The sequence below is a fragment of the Panthera pardus genome, unplaced genomic scaffold (genome assembly GCF_024362965.1).
Source record: "Panthera pardus isolate Hobbes unplaced genomic scaffold, ASM2436296v1 HiC_scaffold_24, whole genome shotgun sequence".
NCBI lineage: Eukaryota > Metazoa > Chordata > Mammalia > Carnivora > Felidae > Panthera > Panthera pardus.
Window position 1 is genome coordinate 36,469,876 of NW_026526810.1, and position 18,679 is coordinate 36,488,554.

At 45.3% G+C, this 18,679-nt stretch overlaps 1 protein-coding gene and 2 long non-coding RNA genes across 3 annotated transcripts in view; 2 read left to right on the top strand and 1 right to left on the bottom strand.

Annotated features, from left to right (window-relative positions):
• Window positions 1–18,679, top strand: part of RORA (RAR related orphan receptor A) — a 718,090-nt gene that overhangs the window by 242,083 nt on the left and 457,328 nt on the right. The window lies entirely within an intron of this gene.
• On the bottom strand, window positions 10,576–16,160 carry LOC109262553 (uncharacterized). Its single transcript, XR_002077818.2, has 2 exons — window positions 15,743–16,160; window positions 10,576–12,107 (listed from the first exon to the last, which is right to left on the bottom strand). It is a non-coding gene; the product is annotated as an uncharacterized LOC109262553 (long non-coding RNA).
• LOC109262554 (uncharacterized) lies at window positions 16,420–18,291 on the top strand. Its single transcript, XR_002077819.2, has 2 exons — window positions 16,420–17,564; window positions 18,068–18,291. It is a non-coding gene; the product is annotated as an uncharacterized LOC109262554 (long non-coding RNA).

Here is an 18,679-nt window from a genome sequence, read left to right on the forward strand (position 1 = left end):
AAAAAAACAACAAGTTTTGAAACAAATATGTCTCTTGTTGATGAGTCAGAAGATGTAATATTGTTAAGACAGCAATACTCTCCAAATGGATCTACAGATTATTTGCAATCCCTATCAAATTCCAACTGTTTTTTTCCACAGAAATGGACACACTGATCCTAAAATTTATATAGAAATGCAAGGGACATAGCCAGAATATACTTGAAAAAGAAGAATAAAGTTGGAAGACTCACACTTCCCAAATTAAAAACTTGTCATAAAGCTGCAGTAATCAAAACAGGATGATACTGGTTTATAAACATATATAAACCAATGAAATAGAATTGAGGGTCCAGAAATAAATTTTACTTGTGTGGTCAACTGACAACAAGGTGCCAAGAGAATTCAGTGAAGAGAAAATAGTCTTAACAAGTGTTTCTGGGATAACTGGATAGCCAGGTGCAAGGCAGTGGACTTGTGGACCTTTAGCTTACACTACATACAAAAAAAAAATAGTTCAAAATGGATCAAAGACTTAAATGTAAGAGATGAAACTATAAAATTCTTAGAAAGGAAGGTAGTTGTAAATCTTAGGGTTTGGGATCAGGCAGTGGTTTCTTAAATATGACACCAAAAACACAGGCAACAAAAGAAAAAATTCAGTAAGACTTGATCAGATCAAAATTAACTATGTGCAGCTAAGAATACAACTAAGAAAGTGAAAAGCAACCCAAAGAATAGGAGAAATTATTTGCAAATTATGTATCTCATAAGGACCTGACATCCAAAATATATAAGAACTTACACAATCCCAACAGTAAAAGACAATCAAATCACATGGGCAAAGGATATGAATAGACATTCCTCCAAATAAGATTAACAAATGACCACTGTGAAAAAACACTCAATAGCACTCATTGGGGAAAATGCAATTCAAAACCGTGATAAGATACTGGTACACATCCACTGGGTTGGTGATGCTGCTGCTGAAAACAAATGGAAAATAACAACTGATAAAGAGGATATGGAGTAATTGGAACCCTCATACATGGCTGGTGGGGATGTAAAATGGCCTCACCTCTGTGGAAAAATTTGGAAGTACACCCAAAAGTTAAACATGGAGTTGCCATGTGACCCAGTAATTGCACTCCTAGGTATACACGTAAGAGGATTGAAAATGTGTCTACACAAAAACCTGTACATGGATATTCATAGCAGCATTATTTGTAATAGCGAAGAAGTAGAAACAAATCCAGTGTCCATCAACTAATGATGGATAAACCAAAGGTAGAATATCTATATGATGAAATATTACTCAGCTATGAAAAGGAATGATCTACGTGCCACAACACGGAAAAACCTTCAAAATGCTATGCTCGGAGAAAGAAACCATATATGAAATGTCACATATTACATGATTCCGTTTATGTGAAATGTCCAGAAAGTAACGAAGTTGCTGCCAGGGATTGGGACGGTCTACTAACAGCTATGGGTTTCTTGGTGGGGTCGTGGAAATGTCCCGGGGTTAGTCTTGATGGTTGTGCAAAACTGTGAATACTGGAAAACTGCTGAATTGGGCTTTTTTTAAATGCGAATTTTATGTTGTGTGAATGTTTTCTCAAAAAACAAGAAAACTTTTCATAGAAGAATATTTTTAAATGAACGTGAATGAACACTCATTTGGTTTTAACACAGAATTTTATTGTTAAACTGTTTTGTTAGGCTGACAACTGACATCTGTTTTTTAAAAAAGGCTACAGAATACTGTTCTTGTTGTATAATCTTAAGACACTAAGTTACATTTACTGTCCCCTTTCCACCTGTACCTCAAACTAAATATATAGTAATGACTGGGCAAAAATTTCCCTTCATAATAGTGGAAAAGTCATCTTACAATGTGATTACTGATGGTTTTGTAGGTGTTTTCCCTTCCCTCTAACAAATTTTGAAAATAACTTGGTAGAACCTGGCTAGCTATATTATTTATTTTCCACATAGGACCCTTTTGAGCATGAGAGTGGACACTAACTGTATAGGATGCTGGCACAGCTGGCATAAGCCAGATTGTTCTGGGCACCCCAGGACACACGGCTACTTGAGCAGAGGTGGCCTCAAATTCCAAGCAGAGACTCATGGCTGGAGACTTAACAAAAAGTACTTGGGGTAGGTATGAGGATTGCTTCCAAGGTAATAGGTGTGCTGTTGGTGAGCTGTGAGGTTTCCTCTCTCCTAATCGGGAAGGACTGGCTCGAGTAGAGGCCACTGTAATCCTGGCACACCGGGCCCGGGGTTTCAGTGGAGGCGGGGAAAGGTAGGGGTCTGCCTTCTAGATGCCTGTGTGGGGTCTCTTCCTGAGATTATTACCTCCTTTCCTGTTCTGCATCTGAGTAAGGACTTGGGGATCAACCTGGGTTGCTGTGCTAACATTTACCTGTCCATTTTCAACGGGCTTATGTGAGAGAGAACATGCATGTGGTCAGATCGAATGGCAGAATGGAACTGTGGCTGCATTTGTTGGCAGTCCTGGGCTGTTCAGACTGACCAGCAGAAGGGGTGGGGATCAAAGAATTGGTCTTCACTACCTGCTCTATTCTGATCTGCATTTGCCTGAATACATTTGGGGACCGTTTCATTTGATTGCTCATGATTGCAAATGACAAAGCTGACACTCAGGAGTGGTTCAGGTTTTTCTGTTGAACACCTCCCCTTCCTGGAACAGAAACTGTTCCTTACCTATTCAGCTTCCATTTTCCCCGGGGGGTGGGAATTGGGAGAGAAGGGGAGCTCTTGGAACGAAAGAGATTTGTGGAAGTAGTGGGTGAGAATCTGGACAGTCCAAGGCATTAGTCCCACAGGGCTTTTGCTGTGTGGCACGCTCAGGGAGCTGAGGTTTCTGTTGTCCCTCCTGCCCTGCCCTGGGCCAGCCCATTTACCACTGGCTACAGCTCAGCAGTCTCATTAGTGAAATTGTGATCCTCTGCCTCCCTGGGCTGGGTTGTGGATTAATTGCTTGATGTTCTGAAAGTACCTTAAAGAAGGAGCGGTTACCTGAGCCCTTCCTGCTGATCTCATCACTCAGGACCAGGCCCTACTTGGAGGTGGGGAGAGAAGGCAGGCGGGTTTCATGGCTTCTAAGGCCCCTGCCCCAGAAAACCTTGCAGACTGCCTATCCTCTTAACTGAGTTTGAAGCCGAGATGGGTACGTGGGCGTGTGGGTGTGTTTATTAGTGATGGTGGCTTCAGTGAAGTAAGAGGGGACACATGCCAGACACGTAAGAATCAAGGAACCACGTTAGAGGTGTCAACATTTTCTGTGCCTCGTTTTGTACCGAGTCTGTTATTTTACATCCATTCGCTCCTGTAATCCTCTGATTCCTCAGATATGTGTGCTGTCATCCCTACTTCCTGGACTAGAGTGAAAGAGCTCCCAGAATCCAGCGTAGCCTAGATAGGGAGCAGGTGTCATCAAAGGCAGCCCTGATCCCACACACTCAAACACGTCCTGGGTACAATCCACGTGTGTATTTCAACACTCTTCATAATGAGCTGTGAGGGTCAGCTTTTCTTATTGTCTTTTGAGTCTGGAAAACTGGAAATGGACTCCTTCCAGAAGGTCTTTAAGAACCTGCCTTCAAATCTAAGAAGATGTCCTGCTGGTGGCAGGACTTAGAAAGCCTGGGAAGGGACTTGGCAGGCTGGAGCGACTTAGGAACAGGAATCCAATGCTTGGTTTGCCTGCTTTCTGTTTGCAGACCTCACTTGTGAACCCTGCCTGTCTTCACACTCTGGGGCGTGATAGATTGGTATTTGCTTAGGTCTCCTTACTCCCTGCCCAGATGAGTGCAGCAGCTTCCACGGGGCATCCACAGGGACATCTGTCCTCACGTGCCCTGTCCCCTTCCTCCCTCCACTTTCTCCACAGTGAGCTCCTCACCCCACTTGCTCTTGCTTTTCTGGTTGAATCCCCATGCCCTCCCCCTTGCCAGTCTGGCTGTGGCCCACATTGCTGGCCTGCTCTCTCCAGGTTCAGTCTTGTTCACCAGGTCCAGCCAGACATGCAAGCCTCTCCCATCCTCTTAAAGTCTAGAACAGCCCCCTTCTCCCTTCCTCACTGGCTGAGTCCTGGCAAGTCGCAAAGTAGCTTCAAGTTTCCCCTCCTTCAGGAAACTGTCTGATACCTTGATCCCCTCACCTCCAGGCTAGGAGTGGAGGTTGTCCCTCCGGAGGGATGAGACCTCGTCCCTGGCATTTAAGTCACAGTGCTGGCACTAATCTGTAGGCTCCATGGAGGCCTTGTTTGTGACTTCTCTCTACCCGTTGCCTTGCACAGAGCCTGGGACAGAGAAGAGGCTTAGTGCATGTGGAATGAATGAGGCCTCTTATTTTTTTTATTTTATTAAAAAAAAATTTAACGTGTATTTATCTTAGGGAGAGACACAACAGGAGCAGGGGAGGGGCAGAGAGAGAGTGAGACACAGAATCTGAAGCAGACTCCATGCTCTCAGCTGTTAGCACAGAACCTGACGTGGGTCTTAAACTCGTGAACTGTGAGATCATGATCTGAGCCAGAGTTTTGGATGCTTAACTGACTGAGCCACCCAGGTGCCCCTGGAATGAATGAAGCCTTTTGGAGGACTGACACCCCAGAGCATATTTTGCACATATTTTAACTCCTTTTTTTTTTTTAGTTTAGTGTGTGTGTGTGTGTGTGTGTGTGTGCGTGAGAGAGAGAGAGAGAGAGAGAGAGAGAGAGAGAGAGAGTGAGTATCCCAAGCAGGCTCCACGCTGTCAGTGCAGAGCCCGATGCAGGGCTTGATGTCACAATGGTGAGATCATGACCTGAGCTGAGATGAAGAGTTGGTTGCTTAACCAAATGACCCACCCAGGAGCCCCTCACATATTTTGACTCTTAAGGGTGTTGATAACTCAGGAGCCTCAAAAGTAAAACACAGAGTGAATAAAATCCTCGCCACCCGAGGGGGTGGCAATATTTTCCTTAGGGCAGAGAGCTCTGTGCCAGAATCACCTGGTGACTGTAAGGGAAAGAGATGATGAGGCAGAGATTTTCCTCAATTTACAGACAAGGAACTGGAGAGGTGAAGCGCCTTGATGAAGATGAGCTGGCCAAGGGTGCCCGTGAGGAGTGTTGCTTTGGGGTTCGGTATAGTCTCTCTACTTCCACACCTCCCTTAATAGCAGCCTGGAAGGATGTGAAAGAACCCAAGCCCATTATAGGATTCAGGAGGTGACTAATGGCAAGTCCATGCTTACTTTCATGGGCCGGCTCTGTGGGGGCCAGGGTGGAGGCCAGGGCATTGGTCCTTCCATGTCGTTGTAGACTTTCCCCAAAAGGGTCTTCATCTGGGTTAACTCACTCCCAGGATTCAAGGAGCAGCGTGTCAACTAGATGAAATCAATTAAAAGAAGTTTGAAATGCAGTGTCCTGTATGGAATGCTAAAAATAAGTCCCCGTGTACGGTGACCCTTCTCGGCTCATTGCTGATAGGGATTCCATGCAGAAGGGTCTCCTGGGGCAGTCCTGTCACAGTCTCCCATCTCCAACGCGTAGTTAGAGAAGGAAGAGATTGCAGGAAGCCGAACTGAGCTGTTGGCGGTTCCCAGACCCTCGGAGCCAAGGTGACTTTTGTCTTTGTTCTTCTTGAGGCCCCGGCCTGACAACATCACCTCCTCCCTGGGCCTGGCTACAAGGGTCTTGAGGGCAACTTCTGTTGTAAGCAGAATAATGTTAACAGCTGGGACGTGCCAGTCTGTCAGAGGTCACTGCTGTTACAAGTTTCAGAGTGAACATTTTTAGTAGAAGGTGAGACAGGAGAACTGCAGGCTATGCTTTGAGGCCGCAGACTTGAAAAATCAGAGCGTTTTCAGAGCAGCAGGCTAAGGCTGCCCAGCCACCCTGTCTGTCCCTTACCAGCCCTGTAAGTTCAGACAGAGCCCATTCTAAGTAAAATTGGGCAAGTGGCAGGAGAAAGTCCCTGGACCCTGAAACAGGAGACAGAAGCTTTAAATCATGCTTTTCTACCACTGAGCTGTGTCACTTTAGGCAAGTGACTTAACCTCTCTGGTTTGCACCGTGTTGTGTGGACCGGGGTTCTCCTAGATTCTGTTTGGACATTCCGTGAACCTGTGATTTGAGAATTTTCTTGTAGTTGGTCATCTTCCACATTCCTCTGCATGACCCTGCCCACCTCCTTTTTGATGTCCCCACCCTCTGAGACACACAGGGCTTTAATTTGTGTCCTCCCATACCCAGTTGCCAAAGTGCTTCTCTTTTCATTCTAATCCCAGATTTCCCATGAGTCATGGGACGATTTAGCAAAGCTCTCTGTTTTTGATGCTTCTTCATCAATTAAAGCAGGTCCTCATCTACTATTTGAAGAGAGATGGGGATAATTGAGTGAATGCTGGTCAGCTCTGTTGGAGAGTCCTCAGGTCAGAGGATCACAAGACTAACAGCAACACCTATTATGAGAATTCACTCTGTGCCCGGCCCTGTGCCGAGGGATTAATATGGTTTACTGCATTTAAATCTCCCAAAAAAAACCCTGCAAGGTAAATAATAGTATCATTCTCATTTTATAGGTGAGGAAACTGAGTTTAGAGAGGTTAACTAATTTTGCTGGAGTCACACACACAGCCAGTAAGTATTGGAGCAATGTTGGAATCCATACTCAACACTGTGAGGCCATTTGTTTCCCCAAAGACTAGCGAAATGCTTGACTTTGATTTTAAAGTAGCAAAACTAAATACACACACACACACACACACACACACACACACACACGGCCAGAATCCTAACAAACGGGAGAATTTATGCATGTGAATGAGTTCCAGAGTTCAACGCCATCACCTTATAAGGTTGGTTTATGCACTTGTTCCAACAACATTACACACGTGTGTTGGGGTTCCTCATGAGCTACACACACACACACACACACACACACACACACACACACACACAGTATTTTTAGGTCATAGCTACAGTCTACGTTTGATTCTGTTATTGTCATCTTTCTTTACCTTCCGGTGGCATCATTCCTTGAGCTAATGTAACTTTTCACCAGTTAGGGCTCCAAGTGGCCTTTGGCTCTTTGCAAGATGCAAATCCAATCTACCCTTGAAAGATTTGCCACCATTCAACCAGTCTGACTGGAGGTTTTCCCACCATTCCGGTGGCTCACAAAGTATTTTAGCAGTGGAACCATTTTTATTTCTAGTGGTCTCTTTTAGAGAAGATTCCAATTTGTAAGGCAGATAAAAGTAGAGTCTGTGTTTGAAGCATAAATTAAGGCATGACCCCCATCCATTCTTCTCTCCTGCCCTTCTTGTTCTCCTCCTTGGCCTAGAAGGGTACCACCAAGGAAGCTTCAAGTTCCATGGGACCCGGTTTGAAAACCACTGCCCTCGCCCAGGCTGCCCAGTGATGGGTGGGGCAGTGTCAGAGCCCCTTGCCCTCTCACTGGTTGGGGGTGAGCAACTCCTGTCCATGAACTGAAGGAATATATTTGTGTCTCCTTCAAGTTCTCACCAGCTGCAGGGTAGGTGAACATGACTCTTGGATGAACACTGCTTGTTAAAGGCCTTGGGGTCTTTAATCCACCACTCATATTTGTAGAAGAGCCGTTAGAGGTTTGCAGAATGCTTTAAGGAGGGAAGAAGAGGGAGCTTGGCGGCTATAAATAGAAAGGCTAGTTTTGAGGTCAAGAATGGTGGAAGAGGAGACAAAAAAATTAAGGATTGCAATGGAATGAGGAAAAGCATCACAAAGATGTTAAGAAAAAGCGTGTAGAGTGGGGATTTCCAGCAGAAAGTGAAAAGCACAATGCATCTGAATCCCCGGCTGAATGTTGGATGTCAGCTGCGTTCTCTGATGTGTCCAGCCTCCCACTGCAGTTAGGGGCACGCAAAACCAGGAGGGATACCTCCTCCGCGTCAGGTCCTGGGGCTACCAGCGAGGATCCCTCTCTTAACGAGCTCACTGCCAAGTAGGGGACTTACTCAAAAACTCTGAATCCACGAGGACATCTGGAAAAGCAGTAAGGGAGATAAAATTGGAGAAGTTACGGGAGATCAGAGGAGGAGCTTCTGTGAAAATACCTGAGCCAGAGTGAGGTTCCTCTAATGCATGATGTTCTTTTCAATCCTTCAGTGTGAACTTTGGGTGAAACTTTAGATTCTTCAAATTGTATCTTATCAAACTTATTTGGACTCCTTTATAACTTTGCTTTTCTCTAACTTTGCTCTTCTCAAAAAAAAAAAAAAAAAGGAGTAGGAGGAGAAGAAATAATTGTCTGTTTCTACCCTCAGAGGAGGTATAAAGTCATAACTGTGTTTTTTCCAGCATGAGTCAGTTGGACCCTTGCTTTAAGTCGTGATTGCATGTGGCTCAGGAATTTTTCTGTTCTCCTGTCTGAATTTCAGTGGAGCATAGCAAGGCCTTCCCATTTTTGCTTAATTGCTTTCAAGTTGCTTTCCCTTAAAAGTATTGTCTAGTACCTCAAACCTCCAATTTTTTGGAGGTCAAAAAATCTCTGACCATCAAGGGGGAAAACAAAAAGACCTCAATTAGTTTGGAGGACCCCAGCCAATTACCAATGATCTGGGAGAAGACTTAGTTACCATATGAATATAATAAAACCAAGGGGGAGTATGAAGGGTTGTTGGATCTCATCCTGTGATTTACTCATTTTCCTGGTGGCCCAATACTGTGAAACAGGTTCCAAACCAAGCTCCTGTTTCTTTTGTGAACAAGCCCCTTTACAGGCGGAGTTTGCAACAACTTCTAACATAGGCCAGCAGCGGGCAGCACCTTCACTCTTGGCTTTGGACTTGAAACAATGCTGCGTTTCGTTCTCTATTTCCAGGGCCTAGGACAGTGACTTACGCGTACTGTGTGTGTGGGACTGAACCGGTTATGACAAAGGCAGAGAAGGGGAAAGGTGCAAGGGATGTTTGTGGACACGAGAAATAGCTGACACTTGGTAAGCATTTACTGAGAGCCAGTTCCATGCTAAGTACTTTACTTTCTTCTCTTTTGACCTTCAGCAGACCTCCAGGAGGTAGAACTATTAGTATCCATTTCAGTCGGGAAACAGATCACATAAGCGATGTCTTCGTTTGTGAGGACCACCATAAAAGAAACCACAGACTGGGTCACTTAACACACATTTATTTCTCCTAGTTCTGAAGATTGGGAAGTCCACGATCAAGGTGCCAGCAGGGTGGATTTTACTCTTTTCCTTTTGGCTTGTAGATGGTGACCATCTTGATTTCTGTTCCCATGATTTCTTCTTTGTGCATGTTCACTGGGGAGGGAGAGAGGTCTGGTGTCTCTTCTTGACGGGACACTATCCTCTAGTATCAGGGCCCCCCTTTGGGACTCTATTCAATTTTACTTTCTTAGAAGCCCCCTCTGTACACACAGCCACATTGGGGTTAGGGCCTCAGTATACAAATTTGGGGTGAGAGGGACACAAACATTCAGTCCATAATAAGTAACCAGCTCAAGTTTACACGACTAAGAAGCGTCTGGAACAGGAACTTGAACCCCTTTACCCTGAAACCCATGCTTTCCACTGTGAGGCATCGTTTCCATGACGGGTGGAGTTACAGCCTAGTGTATGTGGAGGGAAAGGACTCTGATGTTGGAGATGATAATGATGAGGTAGTTTGGAACCCTAAAAATGGAGTCTCTTGCCACACCATCTGTATCTTGCCTGCTCCCCCCTATCCTGAAAACCTTGCAGTTCCCTGAGGCTTCTCTGCTCCTTGACCTGCTGAGTACGGTGCTTTGCTCTGTGTTACTGTGGTAGCCCTGAACCTCACCTGCACATTAGAACCATCTGAGAGGGGCACGTGGATGGCTTAGTTAAGCGTCCAACTCTTGATTTCAGCTCAGGGCATGATTGCACAGTTTGAGCCCTGTGTCGGGCCCTGTGCTGACAGTGCAGAACCTGCTTGGGATTTGCTCTCTCCCTCTTCCTCTGCCCCTGCTTGCACATGTGCGCTCTGTTTCTCTCAAAGTAAATAAATAAACTTTAAAAAAAAAATCACCTGGGAAACTTGAGGAAAATCAAGAGTCAGAGCCGAAGTACAGGGCTCCCTTGAGCCTCAAACAAATCATGATAGTGACAGATAATAACGTGAACAAAATAGAATAGTATGAGTTCATACTGATAAATTACCTAATGAATGGATTGAAAGTTTGATTATAAACAGGATACTTATATAATTTCAAAGCACTTCTCCAAACAGGACTGATCAAATAGAGGAACATGAGTGAATTTACAGTAGAGAATTGCCAGTCACCACCTTAATCAAGTGACCAAAGTGAACATCATTGGTATTGGGACAAATAGAGACCAGGTGCCATTTCACAGGTGGCAATGAGAAGGCACCAGGCACTGCCGTGATAGCCCTATCAGGGAGGTGTAACCTGAATCTCATCATGAGGAAACATCAGACCAACCAAACCTGAGCAACATTCCCACAATCTTCAAAAGTGTCAACATCATGAAATAAGGAAACAATGAGGAACTTTCCAGGATCATGGCAACTAAAGAGAGAGAGAGTGAAAGGTGACGTGTAATTACAAATTCCGGAGCCTTTTACTATAAAAAAAAAGAAAATTAGCATTTGCCAGAACTTGATCATAACATATCAGTATGGATTTCCTAATGTTAATGGTCACATGGCAATTATGTTGGAGAAGGTTCTCATTTGGAAGAAAATACTCACTGCAAAGAAGGGAGTAATTGGACACCAAATCAAATTACTTCCAAATGGTGCAATTAAAAAAAAGTTACTTATACTGTAATTTTTCTGTAAGTTTGAAATTCTTAAAATGCAAACACACAAAATCCCTGATGTCCAGTTTGCATACCAAACCAATTAAAACAGAATCTCCAGGGAGGAGACCCAGGGTTCAGTTGCTTTTGAAATTCCCAGGTGAATCCAGTGTGAGCCTGAGCTGAGATGCTCAAAATATAGTCCCAGAAGCAGTGGAGTGAGAATCAGTGGGCTATGTGTTAGCACAGATTGTCTGGCCCTACTCCAGACCTCTTGAATCAGAAAAATCTGAGGGCAGGGCCCAGAAATCTGTATTTTAACAAGCCCATCCAGCTAGTTTTGGTTCATGCTTCAGGACCATTCACCTGGAACCTTCCTCATTCTTCGGTCCGTATTTGCTCCCAATTTTCATTCCAGAGTCAGTTCAGACCCTCTTCAGATACCATTTCTGGGGCTATCTCACTATCTTAGTGTAGCCTCAGAGTTTAGAAATGATCTGTTTACACGCTGGTCACCCCCATTAGAGCTGGTCCAAGCGCTGTTTACCCAGTCCGTGGCACAGAGTGGACACCAGTGCATGCCTGTTTAATTGATGCTTAGCAGACGATTGGAGGGACATTCAGTGGTGTCCCCTGTGTCACATTTGCTTCCATTTGCATGCCCTTTGGAGACACGCAGTGATGTGTCTAACGTTGTTCTGTGATGGGAATCTGATAAGGGGGCTCCGTGGAGGCAGGGAAGCATTTGAAACCACATTCAGAAGCACCCCCACCCTTAGGGGAGCTGATTCCGAAGCCTTTTACTAAAAGGTGCCTGCAAACTGCTGGGCTCTCTAATTAAACCAGATGGACTGGATGATAGCTGATTAGATTCCTGACGTACTGATCCTCCTTCTATTTACTCACATAAATTCGTTGATGAGCCAGAAACCATCTCATTCAGGAAAAGCACCTCGCTGAATATTTTTAGAAAATTAAACTTTTATGGATGACCCAGTCTGTGAGCAGCTAAAATGCCAAAGTCTGTTTCCTATGGCACTCAGATGGTTGAGCTTTCAGCAGGGGAACCGTGAACAAGTTTGCTTCTGCAAATGTATGCCAAAACAACAGCAACAACAAATTACAGGCCCATCAGTCATTTTGGATGCAGAGAGCAGCACGTCACAGTGATCGACACAACCAGGGACTCGGGCACTTCTTCACTGGAGCTGCCTCTCACTCCTCTAGTTCCATTTGGTGGCGTCACATTTGTTGATGCTGACTCCCGAGGCACTCGGCTGTCTTGATTGGTAAGATTTCAGAGTGGGGATGATGAAGTAGAGGCTGAAAGGAACACACAGTGCATTAAGACATTCATTGACAAACACATACATATAAATCCACCTACATCTGTCCATGCATAAATACATATGCATATGCGCATCGATAATTATGTGACACTCTTTGAAAAACTGATTAGAATCCATATCTACGCTGTGTAGAAGATAGGTAGGTGGCCCAGATTGGACCCCAGGAAAATTGTTTTGTGAACTGCATTGCTTTAGGACTCTTCCAAGACCATTCTGCTGAGATGACAGAAGAGTGAGTAGAATATTCTAAAGGTATGGCATGGGATGCATGGCCCTGAAGAAACATCCTTGCACTCGAGAGAGGACAAATCTCAGTCCCAAGTAAGTGCTCACACTGGGTTTGACCCGTGAAAATTGGTGCTGGTCTGGACTGACTTCCTCAGCTGAACCTGTATAATCAGAATTCTGTTCAATCACACGCAAAGAGTATTTTTGACTGCCTGATGGATTGCTAGCGGGTGTTTACTTCAATGGCTGATGCAACATATTTAGAACATATCAGGTTTACTGAAAATATAGAAGCATTCCCTCTTAGAGTCAAAGCCAAGATCAGATTGTTCTCTAAAGGCATGGCAGGTCTCTGGAAGGTCAGAGGGAAATAATCCCAATGTGTAACTTTCTGCTCATTTATTCACTCAGCTAGTTATTTAATACATTTCTACCTGTGCCAGATACTATTCTAAGAGTAAACAGTGGTTGGTAAGACAGACACAGTCTCTTCTTTTATGGAACTTACAATGTGTATGTGTTAACCAACCATTAAATTTGGTGAAAATAGAAATGAACAGCATTGATAGAACTTGCAAACTAGCTGGGAGGTAAGACTCATCTTCCAGAAAGCCATCTCTGTAGAATATTGTGAAGGACTAATTGTATACTCTCAAAAATCCGTGTGTTGAAATCCTCATCCCCAGCACCTCTGAGTGAGACCTTATCTGCAGACAGGCTCTTTCAAGAGGTAATGAAGTTAAAATGAGGTGATTAAAATACGCTCTAATCCAACATGACTAGTGTCCTTATAAGAAGAAAAAAATTGGATAAGATAACATATAGAGGGAAGATAAATTGAGTACACAGGGAGAAGATGGCCATGTCTAGGCCAAGGAGAGAGGCCCATAACAGGTCCTTACTTCACGGTCCTCAACTTTGCAAACTCCTTCATGTCAGGCATCTAGCCTCCAGAGATGTGAGACATGACATTTCTGTGATTGAAGCCACCCAGTCTGCAGTACATTGTCACATCTGTCCTAACAAATGAGTGCAAATATATTACATGCTAAAATGTGGACAGGGACTGGACTGGCTTGATTGGGTAGGGACAGGGTGAAATCAGTTACACTGTTTGAGTAGTGAGGAAGGATGGCTTAATTAGTGTTCCAGGGAGGAAAACAAAAAACGAAAGAAACCGGTGCTTGGTGGAAAAAACAAACAAACAAACAAACAAAACGGTTCCTGCAAACAGAGAAATCAAGATGCAAGTCTCTTTGCATCCTAAGAGCTTCATCAGTGTGAAAGAGGCTTCTGCCCTCTCCAGAGAATGCATTCCCCTTGATGTCACCACGGAGGATATTGAATTGTTTTGTTTTTCAGCAAAGCATAATGGCTTCAGGTTGGGCTCCTCCCTTCTTTTGCTCAGATATGTTAAGCTCTTCCATTGTAAGACTCTTGTTTGTTCCTTATAATGTAGCCTAGACATTTCCTTCAGGTTGGGATTTAGAGTTGAAGCCCAGGAAGGCCAGAAGGCCTCACCAATGCTGTTTTTGTATTGTGCCCTGACCACCAGTGGCCCCGGGGACATCAGGACACATACTAGGCAGTGAGAGAAGCAATAGAATTGAGGAAAGGTTGATGCTTTCCCATTGCTGCCCATTGTTGATAAACTCAGTGACGATTGGGAGGAAGGTTGGGGCATGAGCTCAAAGAGGTGAAGTCAGACACTGTCAACACTTGTGTGTGAGGCGATGCAGTGCTGGTGCTCAGGAGGCATAGAAACTGCTGTAGTAGGTGAGGTGCCTGCATCGATCCTGTCAGCCTGGAGAGCTCTCTTCATGGAGGGCTCTAACACACTGTTGTGCAAGGGGCTGATGGATGGCCTTGAGTGCTAGTTGGAAGTCCATTGTCCATCACCACATAATGCCTTCACTCCTGTTCCTTTAGTCTCTTGAACCTCCTTCCCACTGCTTTCCAGAAAGACTTGACTAAAGGGAGGAGGAGTTGCTCCAGCCTCTGAGAGGGATCCATGCTGGGAGGAGTAAAGGGGCCTGTCCCCATTACTCTTGTGTTACATTTGCTCATCACTTCTCTGTCTCCCCCAAGATGGAAAACACTCAGTGACAGGGATCATCCTGTAATGTTCTCTGTATCCTTAGAACCTGTCTCTGCTTGGTTCACAGTTGGCACTCAGTAAATATTGGCTCCAGGGAGAAAGGGAGGAAAAAATGCTTTATTATTGGTCTGAGCAACACCCCTTTGTGGTATAACGTGGCATAATTCAGTATAATTTGTGTAACTTAAGGCTCCCAAGAATCTCAAGTAGGACCTCTCCCTGCCCACCACCCCCTGATAACTGCTTCACCAAGAAGGTGACTCAGGTGTGCTTCTGAAGCCAGTCCTCCCAGCGGCCACTCACAGGCCACCAACCTCCACAGTGCCTGGAGACGGAGACCAGCGGTTCTCCCCTACTTTCTCCTGATCCTTAAGGCATTCGCCTGGCAAACTACTCAGGCCACTGTATTCTCCACCAACAGGACACTGCACCCCAAATCCTGCTGGCTGCACTTACCTCAACTGGCCACAAGGCAGCACTGCCTTCCTTAGGCTCTCCGGGCCCCATGAGTTTTTACTAGCACTTTTATTCTACTTTTGGGACCTAGGTATGAGGCCACAGGAAAAGGGACTGAATAAAAGTGCAGAAAGACTGTTCCCTCTGACCCTGACCCTGGTTCTTAATACTGTGACTGTTGAGGCTCATTTCCTCGGGTTGGGGGCTCTCCCAGGAAGCTCCCCAGAGCCTCCTGCAATCGGAAAACCTCCTCATCCCACCCTCCGCCAGCCGAACCTCAATTCTAGGGTGAGTTCCAGTTAGGCTTCCTACGCTGCTAGCTCAAGGGTATCCTCCTTGGCTGGAGGCCACACCTCAACCGATCCAGATGGGCATATTCATGTCTTAGTTACCAAAAATAATCCATGTAGCTCCAAAAAGGCTTTAGCAGAGCATGAAAGCCATGCAGGGGTGGGAGTCAGAGGTACTTCTGTTTCAAACCAGACTGTACCAGTTGCTATGTGTGTGACTGTGAACAAGTTACTCAGACTTTATGGGCTATGTTAAATGGGATAATTCCTATCTCACGAGACTCTAGAAGGTTTACATGAGTGGAAATAGGAAATGAGGGTAGGGCGTTGCCGGAAGATAGTAGGTACTAGATCTATCTTTCTTTTCTTCTCCTCCTGTTCCCTTAAGTTAGGAGTAAGGAATAACTTGATACAGATCTTTGACTTTAAACCACCCACTGGTGACCTCCCCTTGAATATCCTAGCGGGAGAGCCCCATCAGGGAATCCCCATCCCTGCCATTGGAATGCATAAGTATCTGAGCTGCTTCATACTAACCAGGGCTGAAATCCACAACTGCCCACTGAGCCTCTCGGGATGTGCTCGCAGAGCTAACTGGGCCATTCCTGCTGAGTTCTGTAGCATTCGGTAGAACTCTTTTAAGATGCTCAGAAAGGGTTTCCCATGAAGCTGAGGGAGGTACCACAGGTGAAGTGAGCTGAGCAGGGAGCAGAGGAATGGAAGGGAAACCTCGCAAGTGAGTACAACCTCCTGGCCAGGAGGCTGCTAACCAGAGGATGCCAAGTTCCTTTCCAGCACCACCCAGAGGTGGTTCGTTGCTCTAGGTCCAAGGGAAATTAACATAAACCTCTTTAGATTTCTTCCAACTTGGCAGTTTTCAGCCAAGTTTCAGTTTCAGCCCACTTCCTCCGTTCAGCATTACCGCTGTTCCTGTGTGAGATCTCTGCATAGTGGACAGTGCCTGTGACCCATGTCCCCTGCTTGCACTGTGATGAACAGAGGCGCTCCTACACCATCACCACCCACATGAGACGCACTTACTCAAGCTTCTGACTTCGTGCCTTAGGGTACAAAAGCCCAGACCAGAATGAGAACTGATCTCCCCTATTAGCTGTTCAACTTGGGGGCAAGCCATTTACCCTCGGAAAGCTTCAGTGTCTTCTGAGTGTAAACTGAGATCGTTATATCTTACAAGTGTGAGTAAATGAGATAGTAGATGGTTTGGTCACTGTTTATAGGTGTCCTGGCAGTAGGAAGCGTGGCAGGTGTGAGAGGCATTCACTCATACCAGGAATATTCTCCCCACCTCTTAAGACCCTCTCTGTTCTTCATGCCTGTGAATGGCATCGTCTCCATATTGTTTTCACCATCTCCTGCAACCGTCTAATTCCCTTTGAATGCCTGTCACACCTACCTTCTGCCATTTCTTGGCCTCTTGTTGCCAGTTCTTCTGAGCAACTCTTCCGTTTTCCCGGTTTGACTATAGGCCCTTTCAGTCTAGGGCCTTTCGAGACTAAAATCACCCTTTCTAGTGAGTGTTTCAGTAATGGCTCACAGGAGCTGTGAATATCATTGCATGTCAACACCCATGTTTGGGCAGGTGGACATACTCAGGTTGGCAAGTGTTCATGTCCTGGTATCTGAGGCAGTGTACTAGTGTGCTGAGGACAGCTCAGAAATGGCCAAGATAAAATGGAAGAGGGAGAAATGCTACAGCGTCAAATAGAACTCTTAGGGCCACGTCCAGGGACTATACTCAGAAAAGGCCAGCTTTGATCTGTGTGTTCCCTCCGGGACCAGGTGATTACAGTTTAGGATGGATTGGGGAATTTCCATGCTGCTGGAAACACCATATGAGAACCTTCCTAGTATTTGGGTTCAACAGCAAATGCTGAGACAGAAAAAATATTTCCATCCATCTGCACTAATCTCTTATTTCCCTAGCAGTTAGAAAGAGAGAGAGGGGACGAAAAAATAAATTAAAGGCTGCATCAGAAAAAAAGCTCAAGAGCCAGGCTTACGCTCAGCCCGCTGCCAGTTCATTTTCTAGTCGGTACAGGAAATGCCAAACTTCTGCGGCTATTGGGTGGAGGTGCTGGGAATATAATCATTTGAACTGTGATAATTGAAGGCATTAAAGAAGAAAGCCCAACTGAAAAACTTCCAGAAAGGCAAAGGCACTCAGAATTCAAATCAGGCCGCTCGCATCCTCCAGTTTCTAGGAAGAAAGCTGCGCTTCGTCAGGACCAGGTCTCCTTTCCGTGTCCCGAGACGATCCACCCACCTGCAGCCAGTGCTCCGTGCCAAGCAAAACCCAAACCCCAGCACCTTTCTACTTACTTATGTGCAGACCTTCCATGTATGTATATGTAAATGCATCCACTTGGTGGCTGTATCAGTTACTGCTTTTAGGCTGGGACCCCAGGGAACATACACTTGACGAGGGCTTTGCACTTACCTTCAGTTATACAATCTGTGTCTTGTTACACTGCCCGTCAACTTAGCATGTGCTCGTGGTCGGCTTGCGCTGGCGGTTCTCGGTGCTCCTGGAGCCAGGCCAGGCTGACAACATCTATCTGTGGATTTAACCATTAAAGCCGTAATGGCTTCTTCCCCCTCCTCCCTCCTCCTTGCTTTGGCCCATTCATAGCCAGAGACGTCTCTCAAAGGGAAGAGGCTTGTGCCCATATATATCCTAGGCCAGATCGAAAGGAGCGGCTGAGAGCTTTCACGTGGGCACAAATGTGGTTGCTTCGTACGATCAGTACTCAACTTTTAAGTCTCTGTCGTGTCCATAATTAGATGGTAAACATTTTCCTCTTGGTAACTTCTATTTCTTTTCTTGTGGATCTTGGCTTTCAGGACCAGGTATGTTTGTATGGCAGCTATGGGAAGGTCGAAAAGGGTCCAGTACCTTTGTAAGGCCATCAGAGAACTCATCTGTGAACAGGTTTCTGTTCGGTGGCTTGTGCATGTAGTACTATGCCGGACATTGTAGTAATATTTGATCCCTGACTTGAGGAGGCTCACCGTTGGATCAGAGGCCATACACAAACTGGAATTAAAATAAAAACTTAAAAAAAAAATGAAACGAGCCTAAGATTGTATGCTAACTTACTGGAAGAAAAACTTAAAAAAAATTAATGGAAGCCATAGACACCAACATCAGCATGACACAGCCCAGGGCATAGAAGGTGAGTGAGAGAGGGTAGCAAAGAGGGAAAAGGTGGTGGGGGGGTGGGGGGACTAAGAACACGGAAAAAGTGTTCTCTGAAGGATGTGACATTGGCACTTGACCTTGATGATGTGGTCACATGTTAGAGAGGATGACACGGTAAATAAAGCTTATAGAAACTGGTAGTTATGAGAGAAGACTGAAGAGAGATGGCATGTTCTTAAATCCCAGCTCTGCTTCCTACCCCCGTGACCTTGAGTAAGTTACTTAGCCTCTTTCTTCCTTAGTCTCCCTACTTG